Below are 27,636 nucleotides of genomic sequence, written 5' to 3'. Positions count from 1 at the left end.
GTTGGCGGTAGCTGCAGTACAAAGGATGTTTGTCAGACATTTGGATATCAAAACTGCATTTTTAAATGGTGACATTGAGGAGGACTTATACATGACTCAACCTGAAGGTTATGTAAAGGAAGGTGAACAGAATCTTCCTTGCAAACTACAAAATTCTCTTTATGGTCTTAAGCAATCGGCGAGAGCATGGAACTCTAAAATGAACAAAGTTTTGTTAGAAGAAGGATTTAAAAGAGGTCAAGCGGATCCATGCCTGTACACGAGATATACAGATGGAAAATGGATGTATATTCTCTTATATGTGGACGATGTAATTGTAGTTCATCAAGAAGAAGCTGAAATTGGGAAAATTACTAAAATTTTGAACAAGCATTTTGAAACGAAAGACCTAGGAAATGTGACATATTATCTAGGAATCCACATCCAGAGAGAGGAAGATGGAAGTTTTCTTTTAAATCAAAGTGCAAAGATTAATTCAATTTTGGATCAGTTCGGAATGACGGAAGCCAAAGGTGTATCAACGCCAATGGAATCATCCTACCTGAAACTGGAAGAAGATGACCTGTTGCCTAACAATGAGAAATATCGACAGGCAGTGGGGGCACTTCTATATATATCAACTACGACTCAACCGGATATTACAACAGCAGTTGGAATATTGTGCAGATATGTGGAGAAACCGCGCCAAAGGAACTGGAATGCCGTTAAAAGAGTTCTCCAATATTTAAAAGGGACACAAGGTGTAAATTTAAAAATATCTGCAGCAGGAAATCTAAAACTCACCGGCTATGTTGACTCAGCTTGGGCTGGTGATTCGCAAGATCGTAAATCCACAAGCGGATATGTATTTAAACTTGGAGAAAGTTCAATCTCCTGGTCTAGTAGAAAACAAGTGTCTGTTGCTTTGTCATCTACAGAAGCTGAGTATGTATCCGCAGCCTATGCAAGTCAGGAGATCATTTGGCTAAGACAACTGATGGACGATATTGGTAAACCGTTAACTCAGCCAACGGTGATATATGAGGACAACCAAGGATGCATTAAACTTGCATGCAGTGAAAAGATCAGTGCTAGAACTAAGCACATCGACGTCAGATGTCATCATCTATGTGATTTAATAGATCGTGGCGTAATTCAATTTGTTTATTGTGAAACTGATAAAATGTTAGCTGATATTTTGACCAAGCGATTGCCACGACCTAGGTTCCAAGAATTGAGAACCACTATGGGACTGACAGAATAAGTAGTTGTTGAGTGGGGGTGTTGGCCTAATGCATATTGATCTGTATGTATTGCAACAACTATTGTTTGTTTAATATGATGTGATTTATATATCTGCATGCATGTTGTTCACATGTCAGCAAAGTTAAAAAAAAAAAAGAGTCCTCATTTACAGACAGGATGTTCCTCCTCCCCTTCCCTGTGAGCACATTTCTTCTGTGTAGCTGAAGCAGAAGGACTCACAGCAGATCTCTCTCTCTCAGAAACCAGATTGATCCTATTCTCATGTTTTAAGCTGGATATTCTTAATTCTTAATAAATGAACATTCTCTGCTGCTCGTTGTGGACATCACGCTGATTAACCCGATGCTAACATTTTTGAATGAGGAAGCTTCTCCGGGGCCAATAGAAACTGGTGGCGTTGCAAGGCCGGGTTCAGGTTTTTTGAGGGAGACAAGTGACGTAGATTTGCCTGAAACTGCCCCTCAACCCAGCACAACCGCAGATTTGAAAACTGGAACTTTGGCCCACATGGCGGATTATGCCTTACGTATCCTCAAAAGGGACCCACGCATTATTAAAATGATGACCGATGATGATTACTGGTTGGCCTGCCTCCTTGATCCTCGCTATAAAGGCAAATTGCAAAATATCATGCCACATGAGAACCTCGAACAAATATTAGCAACCAAACAAGCAACTCTGGTAGACCGTTTGATTCAGGCATTCCCAGCACACAGCGTCGGTGATGGTTCTCACATGAGCTGCAGGGGGCAACAGGGCAGAGGTGTTAGAGGTGCACAAATCAGAAGTGGCGTTGGACAGAGGGGTTTTCTGACCAGGTTGTGGAGTGATTTCGCAATGACCGCAGACAGGACAGGTACTGCAGCATCAATTCAAAGTGACAGGAGACAACATTTGTCCAGTATGGTTACTAACTATTTTTCATCCCTTATCGATGTTCTCCCTCAACCGTCATTCCCATTTGATAACTGGGCATCCAAAATAGACACCTGGCCTGAATTGGCAGAATATGCATTGCAGGAGCTTGCTTGCTCAGCAGCTAGTGTGCTATCAGAAAGAGTATTCAGTGCTGCTGGTTCAATATTGACCGAAAAAAGGACTCGTCTGGCTACCCAAAATGTTGATGATCTAACCTTCATTAAAATGAACCACTCATGGATTCCGAATTATTTTGCCCCACCTTTCCCGGCTGACACCTAGCTTTCCTATCAAAAAGGTCTTGCTTGACTGGTCTTAATGACTGTTCCAAGCTCTTAATTTGCAGCAGCTGTTTGTCCATCATACGACATGTTTACACCTCCCTAAATGGGCAAACTCCCCCCACGGGGCCGTGGTCTCGCCACTTGGCGCAAGCACCCGTGAGAGTGCCGTTTGTCTGAAGAGGTGGGTGTGCACGCTTTTGGTCGACGGCAATGCCACTGGGTCCCTCATAGTACAATAAAGTGTCTCTGGCAGTGGTGGCGCGCACCCAACATCAGACACACCATTGTAACATGAGGGGCCCTGGGCCTGTACCGCCGGCCACAAGAGAGTTCCCCCCCCAGCTCAAACAGTGCTCTACCACTTGCAAAATTATCTCTCAAAGCTCCACCAATGTTTAGTCTATGCGCTGACATCCTTCAATGCCTGGCACTGACAATACCAACTTGTTGACATGTATGATGCTAGTTAAAATAGTCAGGTTCAGTGTCCTATATTGACACCAATAAATACTTAGCGCAAAATTACTATGTCTGAAACTCAGCAGAGGAGCCCACCCCTGTACCTAAGTATGCCACCCTTTTGTTTTTTGGTTTTGTTATTTTGCGAGACATTAACAGCTATTTATTTTTTGGGAGTACTAACTGTGTCAGACACTCCTTCCAATCGTCCTCCGCTGACCACACCAATGCTGCCTGTGTACCCCTGCAAGATAATTCGAACTGCATTGAGCCTAATTTTTTTTATTTTAGGCCTAGTAAGTCTACCTGCGGTCCCTCCTTCCAATTGTCCTCCGCTGACCACACCAATGCTGCCTGTGTACCCCTACCACATAATCGAAGCTGCATTGAGCCTAATTTATTTAGTTTTGGCCTACTAAGTCTGTCTGCGGTCACTCCTTCAAATTGTCCTCGCTGACCACACCAATGCTGCCTGTGTACCCCTGCAAGATAATTCAAACTGCATTGAGCCTAATTTATTTCGTTTTGGCCTACTAAGTCTGTCTGCGGTCCATCCTTCCATTTGTCCTCCGCTGAGCACACCAATGCTGACTGTGTACCCATGTAACCTTTTTTAAACCTGCGTCGATCCAACTTTGTGGTGTAAGGCCTACTAGCAGTGTCTGTCTGTGCCACTCTATACAGCTGTCCTCTTAAAAAAATGACCTGCAATTGTCAGGTTTTCAGCCTATCGGAATTTTAAAACTGCAGTGGGGCTACTAGTTTGGTTGGGGCCTACTAACAGTGTCTGCCGCTCCAAGGTGTTCTCCTGGTTTCTTGTCCTGAACTTCCATTTTCAGGCTCTCGTTAAGTAGGTGTTAATATTACACTGCATTTGGCCTACTAGTGTGGTTGGGGCCTACTAACGGTGTATGCCGCTCCGTGCTGTTCTCCTGGTTTCCTGTCCTGAACTTCCATTTTCAGGCTCTCGTTAGGTAGTTGTTAATATTACACTGCATTTGGCCTACAAGTTGGGTCTGGGTTGTAGAGACGGTGTCTGCCGCTCCAAGGTGTTCTCCAGGTTGCCTCTCCCTAGCTTCTATCTTTGAAGCTCTCGTTAAGTAGTTGTTGAAACAACACTGCATTAGGCCTACAAGTTGGATCTGGGTTCTACAAACGGTGTCTTCCGCTCCAAGGTGTTCTCCAGGTTGCCTTTCCCTAGCTTCTATCTCCACGCTCTCGTTAAATTGTTTTTAATATAACACTGCATTTGGCCTACTTGTTTTGTTGGCCCTACTAACGGTGTCTGCCGCTCCTTGATGTTCTCCTACACTGAACAAACCAGTGCCGCATGTTTACTTCTGTTACCAATTTTGAACTGCATTTAGCCTACTTACTGATTTGGGCCTACTCACTGTGTCAGCCTCTCATTACAGTTGTACTCCACTGAACAAAGCAATGCCCCCCTGGTTAGTCCTGTTAACAATTTTGAACTGCATTTAGCCCATTTTATTCTTTGGGCCTATATCTGTGTTTCCTCCTCATCCTGAACATTGCCCAGCCAGTGCTAGATGAGTCTGCTGGTACATTGACCCATAATGCTACATTCCCCGTGCACGCTACACAGCAAGAATGTGACCCTGCTGAAAGTCAGGTTCCCCTTCCCGCATACCATACCACCTTACACGGGGACAAAGAGGAAGGTGCAGATGAAAGTGCAGGTTCCTTCATCAAGTGGGGGGAGGAATACTCGTTGGCGACGTCACTGGCACAGGGCCCCTCATAGTACGCAAAAGTGTCGCTGCCGGTGGGAGGCGCCCCCGCCATGCAAACACACCGCCGTATTTTGAGGGGCCCTGTGCCAGTGCCAATGCCAATGAGTGGGCCCCCCCTGCTTGCTCAGGATCACAGCACTTGCAAAGTTGAAATACTTACCTCTCCCTGCTCCACTGCCGTGACGTGGTCCAGATTTCCTGGGCCCACTAAATACTTGAACCAGCCCTACCCCCAACAACTTTAGCCAAATGACCCCCAATTTCCAATGCCTTACTATTATTATCAGGTAAATTAAGATTGACAAGCTTCAGTAACAAGAATGTATGTTTTTGCCATTAAAATGGGCACTGTACATGTTTTCCTGGCCTCCACTCACTGCCGACTATGCTTCCCCATTGACTTGCATTGGGTTTCGTGTTTCGGTCGATCCCCGACTTTTCGCGATAATCGGCCGATTCCACTCGACTCGACTTTTGAGATAGTCGGGTTTCGCAAAACCCGACTCGACCCTAAAAAACTAAAAGTCGCTCAACCCTAATGCTGACCAATTATACTTACTAATTATTTGTACTCTATTGTACTCTAGGTGAGTTGAGCGATTGGAGAGTTGTGACACGGGGGAAAACAAGGGTAATTGTGATGCCACATCTGCAGACTGTACTGTGTGTGATGTTAAGGTGGAGGCCTTCTGGCTGCACCCCAATATTAGCCCTAGTGATTTTGATTAGCAAATGGGGCTTCCTAGCTGCACCCCAATATTAGCCAAAATGATTTTGATTAGTAAATGTGACTTCCTAAGTCCTGACTGCAACATAGTATTAGCCCAAACAATTTTGAGTAGGAATTGTGGACTCCTGCCTGCACAATACTATTAGCACAAACTAGTTAGATGCTGACAGGTCGATTTCACACAGGACAGGATCCTATCTAACTAAATCACAGCTTGCAGCAGCAACAGGAGCGGACTCTCTGCGCTATTACACTGAGAAAATGGAGTCAGCAAAATAACATGTCCACTTATTATATGGAGTGGGACATGTGACTTCAGAATCCATTGACAGAAGCTCTTGTGTCTGGACTTTGTGGATGGTTTCTGTGCCCTGATTGGCTACTGGAATGTACACACATTAAGTTAAGAAAAAGAAAAAGAATAACAGTCTGTGGCTCCTCTGACCTCTCCCCACACCCTCCCCTCACAAAAAACATTATCCCTGCTCATCATACAACACCACTAGCCTAGCAAAAGTCCTATCAAAAGCATTAGTGGAAACACAATCATTTACCGAACTGTGACCGAATTTTGCCTACTTTGAGGAAAAATGTTCGGGAAACATAAAGAAGAATATAATACTGTTTGCAGGGAATGCATGGCAAGAGTTAGAAGCGCTAAAGCCAGTAAAACTTGCAAGGGAGACCAAAAGAAGTAACAAAAGGATTTGGGGGGTATATGAAAAGCAAAAGTCTAAAGGTGCTATAGGATTTTAACAGGATGAAAAGGTTGAAGTGGTCAAAAATGATGCTGAAAAGGCCAATTTTTTTGGCATCTGTGTTCTCTAAGAAAACAAATGGGCAAAAATATGGTTGTTGTTCTGCGCTGTTGAGTGACTGAAAGTCAAGACGTATTAGTAATTGTGGCTTTATTCAATGCGTTTCAGAGTACAAAAGACTCCTTCATCAGGATATATCACAAAACACTTTTTTGTGGTATTTCTTGATGAAGGAGTCTTTTGTACTCTGAAACGTGTTGAATAAAGCCACAATCCCTAATAAGTATTGACGTTCAGTGATTCAGCAGTGCAGAACAACAACCATGTTTTTGTTCCCATTTCTGATTTCTAACGATCGGTCTCGCTTGACCCGTGGATTTTCTGCAGCAAATCTTTATAATGCTTTATTTGAGCTACATCTGGTGAGTGCAATCATATTGTATTGACCACTTCTATCCCAGATAAGACCCTATTTCCTCTTACAGCTTTCCAATAAAACAAATGTAACATCAACTGATATTCACGGTGCCATCCACGGAAAGAAGATGGAGCCAGGAAATTACAGGCCAGTGAGCCTTACTTCTATACCAGGAAATATATTTGAACAAATTATTAAACAGCACGTACGTAAGTATTTGGATTAGAATACAATAACTAATCATGGGTTTGTAGCAAACAAGTCATGCCAGACTAATCTCATTTTCTTCTATGATGGAATAATTGACAGAGTGGATCGGGGAAATGTGCTAGATATAGTATATCTTGACATCAGTTTATCATTTAATAAAAGTGTCTCATGCTATCCTTATTGAAAAAAAATGACCAAGTATGGGATTGACAAGCCTACGGTTAGGTGGATTTATAACTGGCTCAGTGATAGTACTGAAAGAGCGGTAATAAATGGTTGCACATCGAATTGGAAAAGTGTTTCAAGTGGGGGACTCACAAGGCTCTGTCCTGGCCCCAGTGTTGTTCAATATTTTTTGTAAATGATAAGGGAACTGAAGGTAAACTAATCAAATTTTCAGAAGATGCAAGGCTAGGAGGGAGAGCTAACAATAGAGAAGACAGGAGAAAGGATTCAGAAGGATCTAGATAAGCTTGAACAATGGGCAGCAACTAACAGAATGGAATTTAACAGTAAGGGTATGTGCACACGATGCAGATTTAGTGCAGTTCTGCAGCGTTTTTTTCAGCAGCAGAAACGCTGCAGAACTGCACTGTGAGTTACAATTCAATGAAAATCAATAGGAAAAAAAAAAGCTGTGCACATGGTGCAGAAAAATCCGTGCAGAAACGCTGCAGATTTCAAAGAAGTGCATGTCACTTCTTTTGTGCAGTTCTGCAGCGTTTCTGCACCCATAGGCTCCCATTTTGTGGGTCAAATCCGCATAAAAACTGCAGATGTAAAAACCATCTGCAGATTTTGTGCGGATTTGGGTGTCAAAACCGAAGCAGACGGAAGTGACGTCAGTGATGTGGAGGAAGTGTGTGGGCGGAGTGTAGTGAAAATGGAGTCGTACCGTCGGATGGGGATCGATGTGAAGCGCATGGTGGAAATGGTATGTAGTGTCTGTGTCGGTCTGTGTGTGTGTCGGTCTGTGTGTCTGTCTCTCTGTCAGTAGTGACTCATTGTAGTAATTCGTCGGGTGGGACTACTTCTCCCATCGAAATGTGGTGATGGGAGAGTTGTCCCATCGTCAGGCGACTGACTACAATGGGTTAAAAACACAAACACACATAAAACATACATTACATACAACATATAACAGGTGCCCCCACCCCACCGATCCGCCCCAAGCCACCGATCTCTCTGGTACACTGCTCCGGCTCCCCTCCGTCCTGTGCTCCGCTCCCCCCGTGCTCTTGTCCGCTCACCCCCGTGCTCCAATCACCCCCCCGTGCTCTGATCCAACCCCCCTGCACTCCGATCCACCCCCCGTGCTCCGATCCACCCCCCCGTGCTCCGATCCACCCCCCCCCGTGCCCGATCCACCCCCCCGCGCTCCGATCCACCCCCCATGCTCCGATCCCCCCCCCCCCCGGGGTCCGTCCGTCTTCTCCCTGGGCGCCGCCATCTTCCAAAATGGCGGGCGCATGCGCAGTGCGCCCGCCGAATCTGCCGGCCGGCAGATTCGTTCCAAAGTGCATTTCGATCACTGAGATATAACCTATCTCAGTGATCAAAATAAAAAAAATAGTAAATGACCCCCCCCCCCCTTTTGTCACCCCCATAGGTAGGGACAATAAAAAAATAAAGAATTTTTTTTTTCCACTAAGGTTAGAATAGGGTTAGGGTTAGGGCTAGGGTTAGGGCTAGGGTTAGGGTTAGGGTTAGGGCTAGGGTTAGAGTTAGGAAATGACATCATGACATGGACACATTTTTTTTTTTAACTTTATTAATTTAGCTTTAAAAAACGCTTACAAAACTGCATGAAAAAACGCATAAAAACGCACAAAAAACGCACTTCAAAACTGCACCAAAACTGCACTGAAAAAAACGCATAAAAAACGCATAAAAACGCATAAAAATGCATAAAAAACGCACAAAAACGCACCTGCGGATTCTGCCAGGAGATGCAGATTTAGTGCAGATTTTATGCAGAAAATTCTGCACCAAATCTGCATCGTGTGCACACAGCCTAAGAAATGCAAGATTCTACATCTGGGCAAGAAAAATGAAAATTATATCTATAGAATGGGAGGAATAGAATTAACCCTAGAATGCGTGACCGGCCGGGAAACTTACTTATTGCAAACAATTATAATTACAATGTTGTGCATTTTTCATATCTTACTTTGCAATTTTGATATAAGCTTGTAAAACTTTATTTATTTGAGATCATCCATATGATTTGCATATGTGGAGTTATGTGGAAGTGTATATTTCAGATGTCACGCATTATAGCACAGGTGGAAAAGACTTGGGTATACTACCAGATCACAGACTACTTGAGTCAACAATGAGATGCACACAATTCTAGGATGCATTAAGAGAAGCATAGAGTCTAGATCACATGAAGTAATTATCCCCCTCTACTCCTCCTTGGTGAGGCCTCATTTGGAATACCGTGTCCAGTTCGGGCACAACATTTTAAGAAAATACATGGAAAAACTGCAGCAAGATCAGAGAAGAGCTACCACGATGGAGAGCAGACTGCAAAGTATGTCCAAAGGATCTGGGAATGTTTGCTTGTATAAAAGAAGGCTTAGAGGAGACTTGATAGCTGCGTCATGCGCACCTATATTTAACATGGGGGGCGCATGAACATGCGTTGTCTTGCGTTTTGTGACACATGCGTCATTTTGGCGCAAGCGTCAGTGCGCAGAGGACGCTGCATGAAGCATTTTTTTCTACGCCAAAAATCATGCAAAAATGAACGCATGCGTCACAAAAAGCTGCGCTTTGCATGCATTTTTGCATGCGTTGTGCGTTGCGTCGCCAACGCAGCACCGCACAACGCAAATGTGAACTTAGCCTAAATGCTAATACACGGGGCTTAAAGTCTATTTCAGAAATTTATCGCAACACAATCAATTTTCTGGACATTAGGATTGGAAGGGATGAGACGGTGCATCTTGTGGCTGAAATGTTCCGTAAGCCCACTGCTACTGATGATCTGTTATGATGGGATAGCCACCACCCCTCCAGTCTAAAGAGAGGGATTCGGAAAGGGCAATACCTTTGGATTATAAGGTACGTGTCACGAGAGTGACTGATCCGGTATGTAACCACACAACCGTAGGCCAGTCACCAACAGCACAACAAACAAGGGAATACCGGGGACACAATTACAACGGTGGGCCCTGCGATAGGGAATGGGGAAATGGACACCTCCTGCATTCTCCTAAGGATGTGCCCTGATCTCCCTGACGTCCCTATACAAGTTTTTCCAACCTGTCGCCGATCAGGATACCTAAGCCCTCGCTTGCCCTGCACCTATCCCTAAGTAGGGAATTGGCAAGTGAGGACACTGGTCCCACTGCTGCACTAATACAACACAAAGGGAAGGTATGACAGACAAGGTAAAAGAAAACAACACTTAGTTCACTGCTGCAAAGCACAGCACAGCAGGAATGAAACAACAGACACACCGGACTCAGCTGGCTACCGACCCGGTAGCTTACTTATTGCAAACAATTATAATTACAATGTTGTGCATTTTTCATATCTTACTTTGCAATTTTGATATAAACTTGTAAAACTTTATTTATTTGAGATCATCCATATGATTTGCATATGTGGAGTTATGTGGAAGTGTATATTTCAGATGTCACGCATTATAGCACAGGTGGAAAAAGACTTGGGTATACTACCAGATGACAGACTACACGAGTCAACAATGAGATGCACACAATTCTAGGATGCATTAAAAGAAGCATAGAGTCTAGATCACATAAAGTAATTATCCCCCTCTACTCCTCCTTGGTGAGGCCTCATTTGGAATACTGTGTCCAGTTCTAGGCACAACATTTAAAAAAAATACATGGAAAAACTGCAGCAAGATCAGAGAAGAGCTACCACTAGAGTTGAGCGACCTTGACCTTTTTAGAGTCGAGCCGGGTTTTGCGAAACCCGACTATGTCCAAAGTCGGGTCGAGTGAAATCGGCCGATTATGACGTAAAGTCGGGATCGACCGAAACACGAAACCCAATGCAAGTCAATGGGGCAGCATAGTCGGCAGTGAGTGGGGGCCAGGAAAACACCTAGAGTGCCCATTTTAATGTCAAAACCATCCATTCTTCTTAATGAAGCTTGTCAAGCGTAATTTACCTTATAATAATTGGAAGGCATTTGAAATTGGGGGTCATTTGGCTAAAGTTGTGGGGGGTAGGGCTGGTTCAAGTAATTAGTGGGCCCAGGAAATCTGGACCACGTCACGGCAGTGGAGCAGGGAGAGGTAAGTATTTCAACTTTGCAAGTGCTGTGAACCTGAGCAAGCAGGGGGGGGCCCACTCGTTGGCATTGGCACTGGCACAGGGCCCCTCAAAGTACAGCGGTGTGTTTGCACGGCGGGGGCGCCTCCCACCGGCAGCAACACTTTTGCGTACTATGAGAGGCCCTGTGCCAGTGACGTCGCCAACTAGTATTCCTCCCCCCACCTGATGAAGGAACCTGCACTTTCATCTGCACCTTCCTCTTTGTCCCCGTGTAAGGTGGTATGGTATGCGGGAAGAGCAACCTGACTTTCAGCAGGGTCACAATGTTGTTGTGTAGCGTGCACGGGGAATGTTGCGTTATGGGTCAATGTACCAGCAGACTCATCTATCACTGGCTGGGCAATGGGCACGATGAAGTGGAAACACAGATATAGGCCCAAAGAAGAAAGTGGGCTAAATGCAGTTCAAAATTGGTAACACAGGAATAACCAGGGGGCATTGCAGTGGAGGACAACTGGAATGAGAGGCTGACACAGAGAGTAGGGCCAAATCAGTAAGTAGTCGAAATGCAGTTCAAAATTGGCAACCGTAGTAAACAGGCGGCACAGCTTTGTTCAGTGGAGGAGAACAGCAAGGAGTGGCAGACACCGATAGTAGGCCCCAAACCAACTAGTACGCCAAATGCAGTTGTTCCATTTAACCACAATTTAATGAGAGCCTGAAGATAGAAGCTCAGGAAAGGCAACCTGGGGAACACCTTGGAGTGTAACACACCATCTCTCTCCACCCCATACCCATTTTGTAGGCCTAATGCTGTGTACTTTTCTACAACTACTAAACGAGAGTCGGAAGACCGAAGCAATGGCAAGGAAACCTGGGGAACACCTTGGAGTGTAACACACCATCTCTCTCCACCCCATACCCAATTTGTAGGCCTAATGCAGCCTACTTTCCGACACCTACTAAACGAGAGCATGAAGATCGAAGCTCAGGAAAGGCAACCTGGGGAACACCTTGGAGTGTAACACACCATCTCTCTCCACCCCATACCCATTTTTTAGGCCTAATGCAGTGTACTTTTCTACAACTACTAAACGAGAGTCGGAAGACCGAAGCAATGGCAAGGAAACCTGGGGAACACCTTAGAGTGTAACACACCCTCTCTCTACACCCCATACCCAATTTGAAGGTCTAATGCAGTGTAGTTTCCAAGAACTACTAAACGAGAGCCGGAAGATCGAAGCTCAGGAAAGGCAACCTGGGGAACACCTTGGAGTGTAACACACCCTCTCGCTACACCCCATACCCAATTTGAAGGCCTAATGCAGCGTAGTTTCCAACAACTACTAAACGAGAGCCGGAAGATCGAAGCTCAGGAAAGGCAACCTGGGGAACACCTTGGAGTGTAACAAACCCTCTCTCTACACCCCATACCCAATTTGTAGGCCTAATGCAGCGTAGTTTCCGACAACTACTAAACGAGAGCATGAAGATCGAAGCTCAGGAAAGGCAACCTGGGGAACACCTTGGAGTGTAACACACCCTCTCTCTACACCCCATACCCAATTTGTAGGCCTAATGCAGCGTAGTTTCCGACAACTACTAAACGAGAGCCGGAATATCGAAGCTCAGGAAAGGCAACCTGGGGAACACCTTGGAGTGTAACACACCCTCTCTCTACACCCCATACCCAATTTGAAGGCCTAATGCAGTGTAGTTTCCAAGAACTACTAAACGAGAGCCGGAAGATCGAAGCTCAGGAAAGGCAACCTGGGGAACACCTTGGAGTGGAACACACCATCTCTCTACACCCCATACCCAATTTGAAGGCCTAATGCAGCGTAGTTTCCAACAACTACTAAACGAGAGCCGGTAGATCGAAGCTCAGGAAAGGCAACCTGGGGAACACCTTGGAGTGTAACACAACGTCTCTCTACACCACGGAAGGGATGATTCTTAGGAAGGAAGGCTGTTGGAAATAAGCATTGCGCGTCCGAGGGTGATTAGATTCTTATTAGGTATATACTCACCCTCGGACGCGCCCTGCTTCTTTATTTGGAATGAATGTTTATTTGCAATGTGGTGTTGACTTTCTCTATTATTTTGGTAATTAATGATTTTATTATTTTCATTATTTTGCATCTTCTCGGCAATAATATAAAGAAGACGCGACAGGACAACACTCGGTGGATGCCATATGTGTGTTTTCAATTTAAAAAAACTTTCAGTTAACTACTTGCAGGAGAAAGTAATTGTAGCTGGTGGCCATTTTTAGTACTGTACCAGATTTTAGTTGTGTGTTTGTTTTTAATGTTAAAATGTCTGCATTTGATATCTCACCAGTATTTTCTTTTTTATAAGCAAAATACTTATTTTTATATTTTCTGATGTTGGTTCCAGGGGTACACGGCCAGCAGTGCCCTGGTCAGTGTAGTAGTAGTTGAAAGAATGGACCGCAGACAGGCATCGAAGGCCTAAAATAAAAACACATGGCTGTAGGCAATTTTAAATTGGTTCCAGGGGTACACGGACAGCAGTGGTGTGGTCAGTGGAGGCCTAGTGGAAGGAGTGACCGCAGACAGGCATCGAAGGCCTAAAATAATAACACATGGCTGTAGGCAATTTTAAATTGGTTCCAGGGGTACACGGGCAGCAGTGACCTGGTCAGTGTAGTAGTAGTTGAAAGAATGGACCGCAGACAGGCATCGAAGGCCTAAAATAAAAAAATTGGGCTGGCTGTAGGCAATTTTAAATTGGTTCCAGGGGTACACGGACAGCAGTGGTGTGGTCAGTGGAGGCCTAGTGGAAGGAGTGACCGCAGACAGGCATCGAAGGCCTAAAATAATAACACATGGCTGTAGGCAATTTTAAATTGGTTCCAGGGGTACACGGACAGCAGTGGTGTGGTCAGTGGAGGCCTAGTGGAAGGAGTGACCGCAGACAGGCATCGAAGGCCTAAAATAATAACACATGGCTGTAGGCAATTTTAAATTGGTTCCAGGGGTACACGGACAGCAGTGGTGTGGTCAGTGGAGGCCTAGTGGAAGGAGTGACCGCAGACAGGCATCGAAGGCCTAAAATAATAACACATGGCTGTAGGCAATTTTAAATTGGTTCCAGGGGTAGACGGGCAGCAGTGACCTGGTCAGTGTAGTAGTAGTTGAAAGAATGGACCGCAGACAGGCATCGAAGGCCTAAAATAAAAAAATTGGGCTGGCTGTAGGCAATTTTAAATTGGTTCCAGGGGTACACGGGCAGCAGTGACCTGGTCAGTGTAGTAGTAGTTGAAAGAATGGACCGCAGACAGGCATCGAAGGCCTAAAATAAAAAAATTGGGCTGGCTGTAGGCAATTTTAAATTGGTTCCAGGGGTACACGGGCAGCAGTGGTCTGGTCAGTGGAAGTCTAGTGGAAGGAGTGACCGCAGACAGGCTTCCAAGGCCTAACATAACAAACTTGGGCTGGCTGTAGGCACTTTTAAATTGGTTCCAGGGGTACACGGGCAGCAGTGACCTGGTCAGTGTAGTTGTAGTTGAAAGAATGGACCGCAGACAGGCATCGAAGGCCTAAAATAAAAAAATTGGGCTGGCTGTAGGCAATTTTAAATTGGTTCCAGGGGTACACGGGCAGCAGTGGTGTGGTCAGTGGAGGCCTAGTGGAAGGAGTGACCGCAGACAGGCATCGAAGGCCTAAAATAATAACACATGGCTGTAGGCAATTTTAAATTGGTTCCAGGGGTACACGGGCAGCAGTGACCTGGTCAGTGTAGTAGTAGTTGAAAGAATGGACCGCAGACAGGCATCGAAGGCCTAAAATAAAAAAATTGGGCTGGCTGTAGGCAATTTTAAATTGGTTCCAGGGGTACACGGACAGCAGTGGTGTGGTCAGTGGAGGCCTAGTGGAAGGAGTGACCGCAGACAGGCATCGAAGGCCTAAAATAATAACACATGGCTGTAGGCAATTTTAAATTGGTTCCAGGGGTACACGGACAGCAGTGGTGTGGTCAGTGGAGGCCTAGTGGAAGGAGTGACCGCAGACAGGCTTCCAAGGCCTAACATAACAAACTTGGGCTGGCTGTAGGCACTTTTAAATTGGTTCCAGGGGTACACGGGCAGCAGTGGTCTGGTCAGTGGAAGTCTAGTGGAAGGAGTGACCGCAGACAGGCTTCCAAGGCCTAACATAACAAACTTGGGCTGGCTGTAGGCACTTTTAAATTGGTTCCAGGGGTACACGGGCAGCAGTGACCTGGTCAGTGTAGTAGTAGTTGAAAGAATGGACCGCAGACAGGCTTCGAAGGCCTAACATAACAAACTTGGGCTGGCTGTAGGCACTTTTAAATTGGTTCCAGGGGTACACGGGCAGCAGTGGTCTGGTCAGTGGAAGTCTAGTGGAAGGAGTGACCGCAGACAGGCTTCCAAGGCCTAACATAACAAACTTGGGCTGGCTGTAGGCACTTTTAAATTGGTTCCAGGGGTACACGGGCAGCAGTGGTCTGGTCAGTGGAAGTCTAGTGGAAGGAGTGACCGCAGACAGGCTTCCAAGGCCTAACATAACAAACTTGGGCTGGCTGTAGGCACTTTTAAATTGGTTCCAGGGGTACACGGGCAGCAGTGGTCTGGTCAGTGGAAGTCTAGTGGAAGGAGTGACCGCAGACAGGCTTCGAAGGCCTAACATAACAAAATTGGGCTGGCTGTAGGCACTTTAAATTGGTTCCAGGGGTACATGGGCAGCAGTGTATGGTCAGTGGAAGTCTAGTGGAAGGAGTGACGGCAGACAGTCTTCGAAGGCCTAACATAACAAAATTGGGCTGACAGTAGGCACTTTTAAATTGGTTCCAGGGTAACACGGCCAGCAGTGGCCTGGTCAGTGTAGTAGTTGTAGAAAGAAGGGACCGCAGACAGGCTTCGAAGGCCTAACATAACAAAAATGTCAAAACAATGGTATTGTCAGTGCCAGGCATTGAAGGATGTCAGCGCCTAGACTACACATTGGTGAAGCTGTGAGAGATAATTTTGCTAGTGGTAGAGCACTGTTTGAGCTGGGGGGGGGAACTGTCTTGTGGCCGGCGTTACAGGCACAGGGCCCCTCATATTACAACGGTGTGTCTGACGTTGGGTGCGCACCACCACCGCCAGAGACACTTTATTGTACTATGAGGGACCCAGTGGCAGTGCCGTCGACCAAAAGCGGCCACACCCACCTCTTCAGACAAACAGCACTCTCAAGGGTCCAAGCGCAAAGTGGCGATAGCACGGCCCCGTGTGGGGAGTTTGGCCATTTCGTGAGGTGGAAACATGTCGTATGCTGGACAATCAGGTGAAGAAAATTACGAGATTGGAAAAGTCATTCAGAATAGTCCACAGGCAAGACCTTTTCATAGGAAAGCTAGGTGTCAGCCGGGCAGGGTGGGGCAAAAGATTTTGAAATCCAGTTGTGGTTCATTTTAATGAAGGTTAGATCATCTACATTTTGGGTAGCCAGACGAGTCCTTTTTTCTGTTAGTATTGAACCTGCAGCACTGAATACTCTTTCTGATAGGACACTAGCTGCCGGGCAAGCAAGCTCCTGCAATGCATATTCTGCCAATTCTGGCCAGGTGTCTAATTTGGATGCCCAGTAATCAAATGGGAATGACGGTTGAGGGAGAACGTCGATAAGGGATGAAAAATAGTTTGTAACCATACTGGACAAATGTTGTCTCCTGTCACTTTGAATTGATGCTGCAGTACCTGTCCTGTCTGCGGTCATAGAAAAATCACTCCACAACCTGGTCAGAAAACCCCTCTGGCCAACGCCACTTCTGATTTCTGCCCCTCTAACACCTCTGGTCTGCTGGCCCCTGGAGCTCGTGTGAGAACGATCACGGGCGCTGTGTGCAGGGAATGCCAGAAGCAAACGGTCAACAAGAGTTGATTGTTTTGTTGCTAATATTAGTTCCAAGTTCTCATGTGGCATAATATTTTGCAATTTGCCTTTATAGCGAGGATCAAGGAGGCAGGCCAACCAGTAATCGTCATCGTTCATCATTTTTGTAATGCGTGTGTCCCTTTTGAGGATACGCAAGGCATAATCCGCCATGTGGGCCAAAGTTCCCGTTGTCAAATCTGCGGTTGTGCTTGGTTGAGGGGCAGTTGCAGGCAAATCTACGTCACTTGTGTCCCTCAAAAAACCAGAACCCGGCCTTGCCACGCCACCAATTTCCCGTGCCCCCGGGAAAGCTTCCTCATTAAAAATATACTCATCCCCATCATCCTCCTCATCCTCCACCTCCTCTTCGCCCGGTACCTCGTCATGTACACTGCCCTGACCAGACAATCGCTGACTGTCATCAAGGCTTTCCTCTTCCTCTGGTGCAGACGCCTGATCCTTTATGTGCGTCAAACTTTGCATCAGCAGACGCATTAGGGGGATGCTCATGCTTATTATGGCGTTGTCTGCACTAACCAGCCGTGTGCATTCCTCAAAACACTGAAGGACTTGACACATGTCTTGAATCTTCGACCACTGCACACCTGACAACTCCATGTCTGCCATCCTACTGCCTGCCCGTGTATGTGTATCCTCCCACAAAAACATAACAGCCCGCCTCTGTTCGCACAGTCTCTGAAGCATGTGCAGTGTTGAGTTCCACCTTGTTGCAACGTCTATGATTAGGCGATGCTGGGGAAGGTTCAAAGAACGCTGATAGGTCTGCATACGGCTGGAGTGTACAGGCGAACGGCGGATATGTGCGCAAAGTCCACGCACTTTGAGGAGCAGGTCGGATAACCCCGGATAACTTTTCAGGAAGCACTGCACCACCAGGTTTAAGGTGTGAGCCAGGCAAGGAATGTGTTTCAGTTGGGAAAGGGAGATGGCAGCCATGAAATTCCTTCCGTTATCACTCACTACCTTGCCTGCCTCAAGATCTACAGTGCCCAGCCACGACTGCGTTTCTTGCTGCAAGAACTCGGACAGAACTTCCGCGGTGTGTCTATTGTCGCCCAAACACTTCATAGCCAATACAGCCTGCTGACGTATGCCAGTAGCTGCCCCATAATGGGAGACCTGGTGTGCAACAGTGGCAGGTGCGGATGGAGTGTTTGTGCGACTGCGGTCTGTGGACGAGCTCTTGCTTCTGCAGGAGGACGAGGAGGAGGAGGAGGAGGAGGAGGGGGTGCGAACGGCTACAGACAACTGTTTACTAGACCGTGGGCTAGGCAGAACTGTCCCAAACTTGCTGTCCCCTGTGGACCCTGAATCCACCACATTTACCCAGTGTGCCGTGATGGACACGTAACGTCCCTGGCCATGCCTACTGGTCCATGCATCTGTTGTCAGGTGCACCTTTGTGCTCACAGATTGCCTGAGTGCATGGACGATGCGCTCTTTAACATGCTGGTGGAGGGCTGGGATGGCTTTTCTGGAAAAAAAGTGTCGACTGGGTAGCTCGTAGCGTGGTACAGCGTAGTCCATCAGGTCTTTGAAAGCTTCGCTTTCAACTAACCGGTAGGGCATCATCTCTAACGAGATTAGTCTAGCTATGTGGGCGTTCAAACCCTGTGTACGCGGATGCGAGGCTAAGTATTTCCTTTTTCTAACCATAGTCTCATGTAGGGTGAGCTGGACTGGAGAGCTGGAGATCGTGGAACTAGCGGGGGTGCCGGTGGACATGGCAGACTGAGAGACGGTGGGAGATGGTATTGTTGCCGCCGGTGCCCTAGATGCAGTGTTTCCTACTACGAAACTGGTGATTCCCTGACCCTGACTGCTTTGGCCTGGCAAAGATACCTGCACAGATACAGCAGGTGGTGCGCTAAATGGTGGTCCTACACTGCCGGAAGGGATGTTGCGTTGATGACTAGCTTCATTGGCCGAGGGTGCAACAACCTTAAGGGACGTTTGGTAGTTAGTCCAAGCTTTCAAATGCATGGTGGTTAAATGTCTATGCATGCAACTAGTATTGAGACTTTTCAGATTCTGACCTCTGCTTAAGGAAGTAGAACATTTTTGACAGATGACTTTGCGCTGATCAATTGGATGTTGTTTAAAAAAATGCCAGACTGCACTCTTTCTAGCATCGGATACCTTTTCAGGCATTGCAGACTGAGCTTTAACCGGATGGCCACGCTGTCCTCCACCAGGTTTTGGCTTTGCCACGCGTTTTGGGCAAGATACGGGCCCGGCAGATGGAACCTGTGGCGATGTTGATGCCTGCTGCGGCCCCTCCTCCTCCTCTGCTTCAGAACTGCTGCCGCCTGCACCCTGTTCCCCCAATGGCTGCCAATCGGGGTCAAGAACTGGGTCATCTAATAACTCTTCTTGTACCTCCTGCGCAACTTCGTCTGTGTCACCGTGTCGTTCGGTGGTATAGCGTTCGTGATGGGGCAACATAGTCTCATCAGGGTCTGATTCTTGATCAGCACCCTGCGAGGGCAATGTTGTGGTCTGAGTCAAAGGACCAGCATAGTAGTCTGGCTGTGGCTGTGCGTCAGTGCACTCCATGTCAGATTCAATTTGTAATGGGCATGGACTGTTAACTGCTTCACTTTCTAAGCCAGGGACGGTATGTGTAAAGAGCTCCATGGAGTAACCCGTTGTGTCGCCTGCTGCATTCTTCTCTGTTGTTGTTTTTGCTGAAGAGGACAAGGAAGTGACTTGTCCCTGACCGTGAACATCCACTAACGACGCGCTGCTTTTACTTTTACCAGTTTCACGAGATGAGGCAAAAGAGCTAGAGGCTGAGTCAGCAAGATAAGCCAAAACTTGCTCTTGCTGCTCCGGCTTTAAAAGCGGTTTTCCTAATCCCAGAAAAGGGAGCGTTCGAGGCCTTGTGTAGCCGGACGACGAACCTGGCTCCACAGCTCCAGACTTAGGTGCAATATTTTTTCCCCCACGACCACCTGATGCTCCACCACTACCACTACCCTCATTACCAGCTGACAATGAACGCCCCCGGCCACGACCTCTTCCACTAGACTTCCTCATTGTTTTAAAAACGTAACCAAACTAACGTTATTTGTTGCAGTCACACAACTTACACGGTGAGCTATAACTTCAGTATGATTTAGCTACCCCTTTACAGGTTGGTGAGACCACAGCGAAAATCAGGCCCAATGTTACACACTCTTTTTTTGGTGGCTGCAAATTAGAGAGATGCCCCACACGCAGGACTGTCACTGAAGCACAAATGTTAATATTAATGTCACACTATTATTTTTTTTTTATTTTTATTTTTTTCAGGAACACTTTAGAAACCCCCCAAAAAAAAAAAAAAAGATTTTTGCAGGGAGAATTTAGAAAACAAATGTAACAAACTATATGCTTTCTATGGGCCACTGAGTGAGAGATGACGCACACAGGAATCAGGAGTGGCACACAAGCCCAGAGGCCAATATTTTTCTACCAATGATTGATGGAGTTATTTTCTCTGGTAGATTTTGGAACCCAAATCAAGGAAAAAAAATGTAGGCTTTCTATGGACCACAATTGGAGAGAGAGAGAGAGAGAGAGAGAGATGGCACACCCAGGAGTCAAGACTGGCACACAAGCAGAAAGGCCAATATTAATCTCCCACTGTTTTTTTTTTCAGGGAGACTTTAGAAAAAAAAATAATAAAAAAAATATGATTTTATCAGGAAGAATTTAGAAACCAAATAAAATAAAATGATTTTTTCAGGGAGAATTTATAAAACAAATAAAAACAAAAATAGGCGTTCTATGGCCCACTGACTGAGAGATGACGCACACAGGAGTCAGGAGTGGCACACAAACCCAGAGGCCAATATTTTTCTACCAATGATTGATGTAGTTATTTTCTCTGGTAGATTTTAGAACCCAAATCAAGGAAAAAAAATATAGGCTTTCTATGGACCACAATTGGAGAGAGAGAGAGAGAGAGAGAGAGAGAGAGATGGCACACCCAGGAGTCAAGACTGGCACACAAGCAGAAAGGCCAATATTAATCTCCCACTGTTTTTTTTGGTTGTTTTTTTTTTTTTTTTTTCAGGGAGACTTTAGAAAAAAAAATAATAAAAAAAATATGATTTTATCAGGAAGAATTTAGAAACCAAATAAAATAAAATGATTTTTTCAGGGAGAATTTATAAAACAAATAAAACCAAAAATAGGCGTTCTATGGCCCACTGACTGAGAGATGACGCACCCAGGAGTCAAGACTGGCACACAAGCAGAAAGGCCAATATTAATCTCCCACTGTTTTTTTTTTTTTTTTTCAGGGAGACTTTAGAAAAAAAAATAATAAAAAAAATGTGATTTTATCAGGAAGAATTTAGAAACCAAATAAAATAAAATGATTTTTTCAGGGAGAATTTAGAAAACAAATAAAACCAAAAATAGGCGTTCTATGGCCCACTGACTGAGAGATGACGCACCCAGGAGTCAAGACTGGCACACAAGCAGAAAGGCCAATATTAATCTCCCACTGTTTTTTTTTTTTTTTTTCAGGGAGACTTTAGAAAAAAAAATAATAAAAAAAATATGATTTTATCAGGAAGAATTTAGAAACCAAATAAAATAAAATGATTTTTTCAGGGAGAATTTATAAAACAAATAAAAACAAAAATAGGCGTTCTATGGCCCACTGACTGAGAGATGACGCACACAGGAGTCAGGAGTGGCACACAAACCCAGAGGCCAATATTTTTCTACCAATGATTGATGTAGTTATTTTCTCTGGTAGATTTTAGAACCCAAATCAAGGAAAAAAAATATAGGCTTTCTATGGACCACAATTGGAGAGAGAGAGAGAGAGAGAGAGAGAGAGAGAGAGAGAGATGGCACACCCAGGAGTCAAGACTGGCACACAAGCAGAAAGGCCAATATTAATCTCCCACTGTTTTTTTTTTTTTTTTTCAGGGAGACTTTAGAAAAAAAAATAATAAAAAAAAAAAGATTTTATCAGGAAGAATTTAGAAACCAAATAAAATAAAATGATTTTTTCAGGGAGAATTTATAAAACAAATAAAACCAAAAATAGGCGTTCTATGGCCCACTGACTGAGAGAGAGAGAGAGAGAGATGGAACGCTTAGTACTGGCACACAAGCCCAAAGGGCAATATTAATCTCCCTTTTTTTTTCCAGGGAGAATTTCTAAAACCCAAAAAAAAAATAAAATAGGCTTTCTATGGCCCACTATTTGTGAGAGAGATGGGACGCTCAGGACTGGCACAGATGGCACGCTCAGGACTGGCACAGAAGCCCAGAGGCCAATATTAATCTCCCTTTTTTTCTGGGAGAATTTATAAAACCAAAAAAATATTTAAATAGGCTTTCTATGGCCCACTATTTGTGAGAGAGATGGCACGCTCAGGACTGGCACAGATGGCACGCTCACAACTGGCACACAAGCCCAGAGGCCAATATTAATCTCCCTTTTTTCAGGGAAAATTTATAAAACAAAAAAAAAAAATAAATAGGCTTTCTATGGCCCACTATTTGTGAGAGAGATGGCACGCTCAGGGCTGGCACAGATGGCACGCTCAGGACTGGCACACAAGCCCAGAGGCCAATATTAATCTCCCTTTTTTTCAGGGAGAATTTATAAAACCCCCCAAAAAAATAAAATAGGCTTTCTATGGCCCACTATTTGTGAGAGAGATGGGACGCTCAGGACTGGCACAGATGGCACGCTCAGGACTGGCACAGAAGCCCAGAGGCCAATATTAATCTCCCTTTTTTTCTGGGAGAATTTATAAAACCAAAAAAAAATTTAAATAGGCTTTCTATGGCCCACTATTTGTGAGAGAGATGGCACGCTCAGGACTGGCACAGATGGCACGCTCACAACTGGCACACAAGCCCAGAGGCCAATATTAATCTCCCTTTTTTCAGGGAAAATTTATAAAACAAAAAAAAAAATTAAATAGGCTTTCTATGGCCCACTATTTGTGAGAGAGATGGCACGCTCAGGGCTGGCACAGATGGCACGCTCAGGACTGGCACACAAGCCCAGAGGCCAATATTAATCTCCCTTTTTTTCAGGGAGAATTTATAAAACCAAAAAAAAAAATAAATAGGCTTTCTATGGCCCACTATTTGTGAGAGAGATGGCACGCTCAGGGCTGGCACAGATGGCACGCTCAGGACTGGCACACAAGCCCAGAGGCCAATATTAATCTCCCTTTTTTTCAGGGAGAATTTATAAAACCCCAAAAAAAATAAAATAGGCTTTCTATGGCCCACTATTTGTGAGAGAGATGGCACACTCAGGACTGGCACACAAGCCCAAAGGCCAATATTAATCTCCCACTGTATTTTTATCAGGGAGAATTTATACACCCCACAAAAAAAAATACAGAAAAATGAAAAGGCTTTCTATGGCCCACTATGTGAGAGAGATGGCACACACAGGGATGGCACTCTAGCAGAAATGCCAAATTGCCAATCTTAATCTCCCACCAAAAAAAAAAAAAAAAAAAAAACAGGGAATGTCCTACAATTACTATCTCCCTGCCTGCAGTAATCTCAGCCAGGTATGGCAGGCAGCTACTATCTCCCTGCCTGCAGTAATCTCAGCCAGGTATGGCAGGCAGCAATAAGGAGTGGACTGATGCACAAATGAAATAAAAAGTGTGGACAAACAAAAAAGATAGCTGTGCAGAAAGGAAGGAACAAGAGGATTTGTGCTTTGAAAAAAGCAGTTGGTTTGCACAGCGGCGTACACACAGCAATGCAGCTATCAGGGAGCCTTCTAGGGCAGCCCAATGAGCTACAGCGCTGAGGGGAAAAAAAAAAAAACTTCCACTGTCCCTGCACACCGAGGGTGGTGTTGGACAGTGCAAATCGCTGCAGCACAAGCGGTTTTGTGGTTAATGGACCCTGCCTAACGCTATCCCTGCTTCTGACAAAGCGGCAGCAACCTCTCCCTAAGCTCAGATCAGCAGCAGTAAGATGGCGGTCGGCGGGAACGCCTCTTTATAGCCCCTGTGACGTCGCAGACAGCAAGCCAATCACTGCAATGCCCTTCTCTAAGATGGTGGGGACCAGGACCTATGTCATCACGCTGCCCACACTCTGCGTTTACCTTCATTGGCTGAGAAATGGCGCTTTTCGCGTCATTGAAACGCGACTTTGGCGCGAAAGTCGCGTACCGCATGGCCGACCCCGCACAGGGGTCGGATCGGGTTTCATGAAACCCCGACTTAGCCAAAAGTCGGCGACTTTTGAAAATGTTCGACCCGTTTCGCTCAACCCTAGCTACCACGATGGAGAGCGGACAGCAAAGTAAGTCCAAAGGATCTGGGAATGTTGGCTTGTATAAAAGGCTTAGAGGAGACTTGATAGCTGTAGGGATGTCACAGTGTAGAGGAATCATCATTATTATCATTTGCACATGGAAACATCAGAAGCAATGGGATGAAACTGAAAGGGAGAGGATACAGATTAGATATCAGAAAAAACTTTTTGACAGTGAGGGTGATCAATGAGAGGAAAAGGGTGTCATGAGAGGTGGTGGGTTCTCCTTAAATGGAAGTCTTCAAATAGAGACTGGACAGACATCAGTCTGAGACGGTTTAGTGAATTCTGCATTGAGCAGGAGGTTGGACACAATGACCCTGGAGGTCCCTTCCAACTCTAACATTTTATGATTCTATGAAACCGAACAGGAATCCGAATGTGCTATGTATGTGCTGAATTTGGGATTGGCAAATGTTTTCCGAACAAGTTTGCTCATCTCTAGTGAAGAAGCTGCGTAATGGTGGAGACCCCAGGTATTATTCTTGGGTTACTCCATAGACAAAATACTTATCCTTTGGTTTGGGTATGTGGAATCATTTAACAAATTTGTGGAAGATCTAAATGCTAATACACTGGGCTTAAAGTTTATTTCAGAAATTTATCACAACACAATCAATTTTCTGGACATTAGGATTGGAAGGGATGAGACGGTGCATCTTGTGGCTGAAATGTTCCGTAAGCCCACTACTACTGATGATCTATTATGATGGGATAGCCACCACCCCTCCAGTCTAAAGAGAGGGATTCGGAAAGGGCAATACCTTTGGATTATAAGGTACGTGTCACGAAAGTGACTGACCCGGTTTGTAACCACCCAACCGTAGGTCGGTCACCAACAGCACAACAAACAAGGGAACACCGGGGACACAATTACAACGGTGGGCCCTGCGATAGGGAATGGGGAAATGGACACCTCCTGCACTCTCCTAAGGATGTGCCCTGATCTCCCTGACGTCACGATACAGGTTTTTTCAACATGTTGCCGAGCAGGATACCTAAGCCCTGAGACACTGGTCCCACTGCTGCACTGATACAACACAAAGGGAAGGTATGACAGACAAGGTAAAAGAAAACAACACTTAGTTCACTGCTGCAAAGCACAGCACAGCAGGAATGAAACACCAGACACACTGGACTCAGCTGAAGAACAACTGCTCCCAGGAAGCTCCTTCTCCCAGCTTGGTCGCTGCAGAATGAACTAACAACGACAGTCAGCTGATGCATCAGGTGACTTCCTGAAGGATGGTGGGAGTGGTCACCACCTACATCAGCTGACCCAGCAGCAATGCAATTACACAAGCAGGCCACCGGGGGAAACTGCAAAAAAACCTGATACCCTGATTGGAAAAAAGTTTTAATCTGAGGGAAACCAGATCTGCCACAAATCCAAAAATGGATCGTGACAGGACAGTTCTTTATTCCTCATGTCTTGCAACCAGGCCTGAGACCTTAGAGAAAGGTTTTGAGAGAGTGTTTACCCAATGAGTACCCTTAATGAGGTCTTTAAAACAGACAGATCATCGGTTGTACCCGATATTTCCAACTATTAGGCAATTGACCCATGTGGATTTTGGTATCTTTTGCTCTTGTTTTATCTCAATAGAGCTTTACATATCGGCATTACTTGCATGTTTTCCTCAAATTAACATGTTTTTATTTCTAATTGGTCAACTTATTTGTCTCCAGTGTCATTAATCTGTATATTGTTATCCTGGGACTATCTTTACCTGGTTATAGGGATACTATATTATCTAACCTCCTGAACAAACAGGTGATGCGGAGAAGTCTTTGTATTTTGGCACAGTGTCTACTTGTCTAGAGCACTATAGCTGCAGTCTACTATGTGTACTATATATACTACTTATCCTTTGCGAATGAGCCACTGACCAGTATGTAGATGCGCTCTATGGTCAATTTTGGATCAATGGTGCATCCCGGCCACATGGCTAACGATACAGACGCGACCTATTTACCCAGCACAAACGCACTCCAGGACTAGTTCATGCCTGGCTCCGTGGCACGATGGAGTGGTGACGCATCATATCCTATGCATGCACAATAATTCACGAGAGCGCAAATGTGTCCCAAGACCACTCCCTGATCGGCGCTGTGGACTGTATGAGTGTAATGGTGAAACCTATGACGTGTGCCCAATGAGGCTGGAACACATATTTGTAGAAGTAGCATGTTATTTCTGCGGGAGGACTACTTCTGGAGCCATATCCACAGTACTAGTACATGATGGGCATCATTCTCATACACGCAGCCTGACATCACATTGAGTCTCAGCAATATTATGGACATCATGTCTACACATGCACTGGGGCACTTTATTACTAATGTGCATGAGAGCAGCTATGGTCACATCTGTAGCTAAGTATTTTATTTTAGTGTGTACTCCTGAAGACCCTATTTTAGGCGAAACTCATGAAATATAGCATACTATGTACATTAGCTAATTAACTTTGACGTGTCATTTCTTTCATGTTTATGGCAAACTGAATACAGGTGAGATACTTCATGCCTATTGGTACACATTTTGTTAATATTCTTCTTTATGAGGACAATTTTGTTCTACCTAACTGCTGAAACTTGGGTCTTTAACAGGATTTATATTTGACCTATGAGAGAGCGTACTATGTTCATTTGGCAGATTAACTCGGGCATATTATGTTCATGCTTATGATAAGTTGAATATCAGGATTGGAGTCCTATTTGTATACAGGATATTAACTTTTAATGCTGGCAGTGTCAGTCTCGAGTGGAGTGGAACAGGCTGCCACGAGAGGTGGTGAGTTCTCCTTCAATGGAAGTCTTCTAACACAGGCTGGACAGACATCTGTCTGAGATGGTTTAGTGAATTCTGCATTGAGCAGGGGGTTGGACACAATGACCCTGGAGGTCCCTTCCAACTCTAACATTTTATGATTCTATGAAACCGAACAGGAATCCGAATGTGCTATGTACGTGCTGAATTTGGGATTGGCAAACATTTTCCAAACAAGTTCGCTCATCTCTAGTGAAGAAGTTGGTGGAGACCCCAGGCATTATTCTTTGGGTTACTCCATAGACAATATCCTTATCCTTTGGTTTGGGGATGTGGAATCATTCAACAAATTTGTGGAAGATCTAAATGTTGATACACTGGGCTAACATTCTATGTATCCATGATTCAGTCTTATATAACGGTTGGCCTACATTTGCAGAGTGTAATAGGGCATACCAGGGCTCGCCCACGTTGTGCAGGGGCACCATTTGGGTATTAATATGGTGCCAACTTCTGCGACAAGGCAGGGAAAACAAGATGGTAACAGGGCTATTCTTTCTTTACTAAGGCTACAATGTCTCCTCTTCACTTTCCCCTTTGG

The 27,636-nt window shown here is 45.2% G+C and overlaps 2 protein-coding genes across 5 annotated transcripts in view; one reads left to right on the top strand and one right to left on the bottom strand.

The window, feature by feature from the left end:
• KCNIP4 (potassium voltage-gated channel interacting protein 4) overlaps positions 1 to 27,636 on the bottom strand; it is a 1,248,191-nt gene that overhangs the window by 166,873 nt on the left and 1,053,682 nt on the right. The gene's annotated exons all lie outside the window — the stretch shown is intronic.
• The window catches only part of LOC138657124 (microtubule-associated serine/threonine-protein kinase 3-like), an 83,238-nt gene that overhangs the window by 44,620 nt on the left and 10,982 nt on the right, over positions 1 to 27,636 (top strand). The window contains exon 2 of the mRNA XM_069744676.1: positions 6,634 to 6,775. The gene's annotated coding sequence lies outside the window, so the exon portion shown is untranslated. The remainder of the gene's footprint in view (positions 1 to 6,633; positions 6,776 to 27,636) is intronic.

Source organism: Ranitomeya imitator, chromosome 1, assembly GCF_032444005.1.
Source record: "Ranitomeya imitator isolate aRanImi1 chromosome 1, aRanImi1.pri, whole genome shotgun sequence".
In the NCBI taxonomy this organism is placed as follows: Eukaryota; Metazoa; Chordata; class Amphibia; order Anura; family Dendrobatidae; genus Ranitomeya; species Ranitomeya imitator.
Note: the sequence above shows the minus strand (reverse complement) of the source record. Positions and strands in the feature narration are given on the sequence as shown.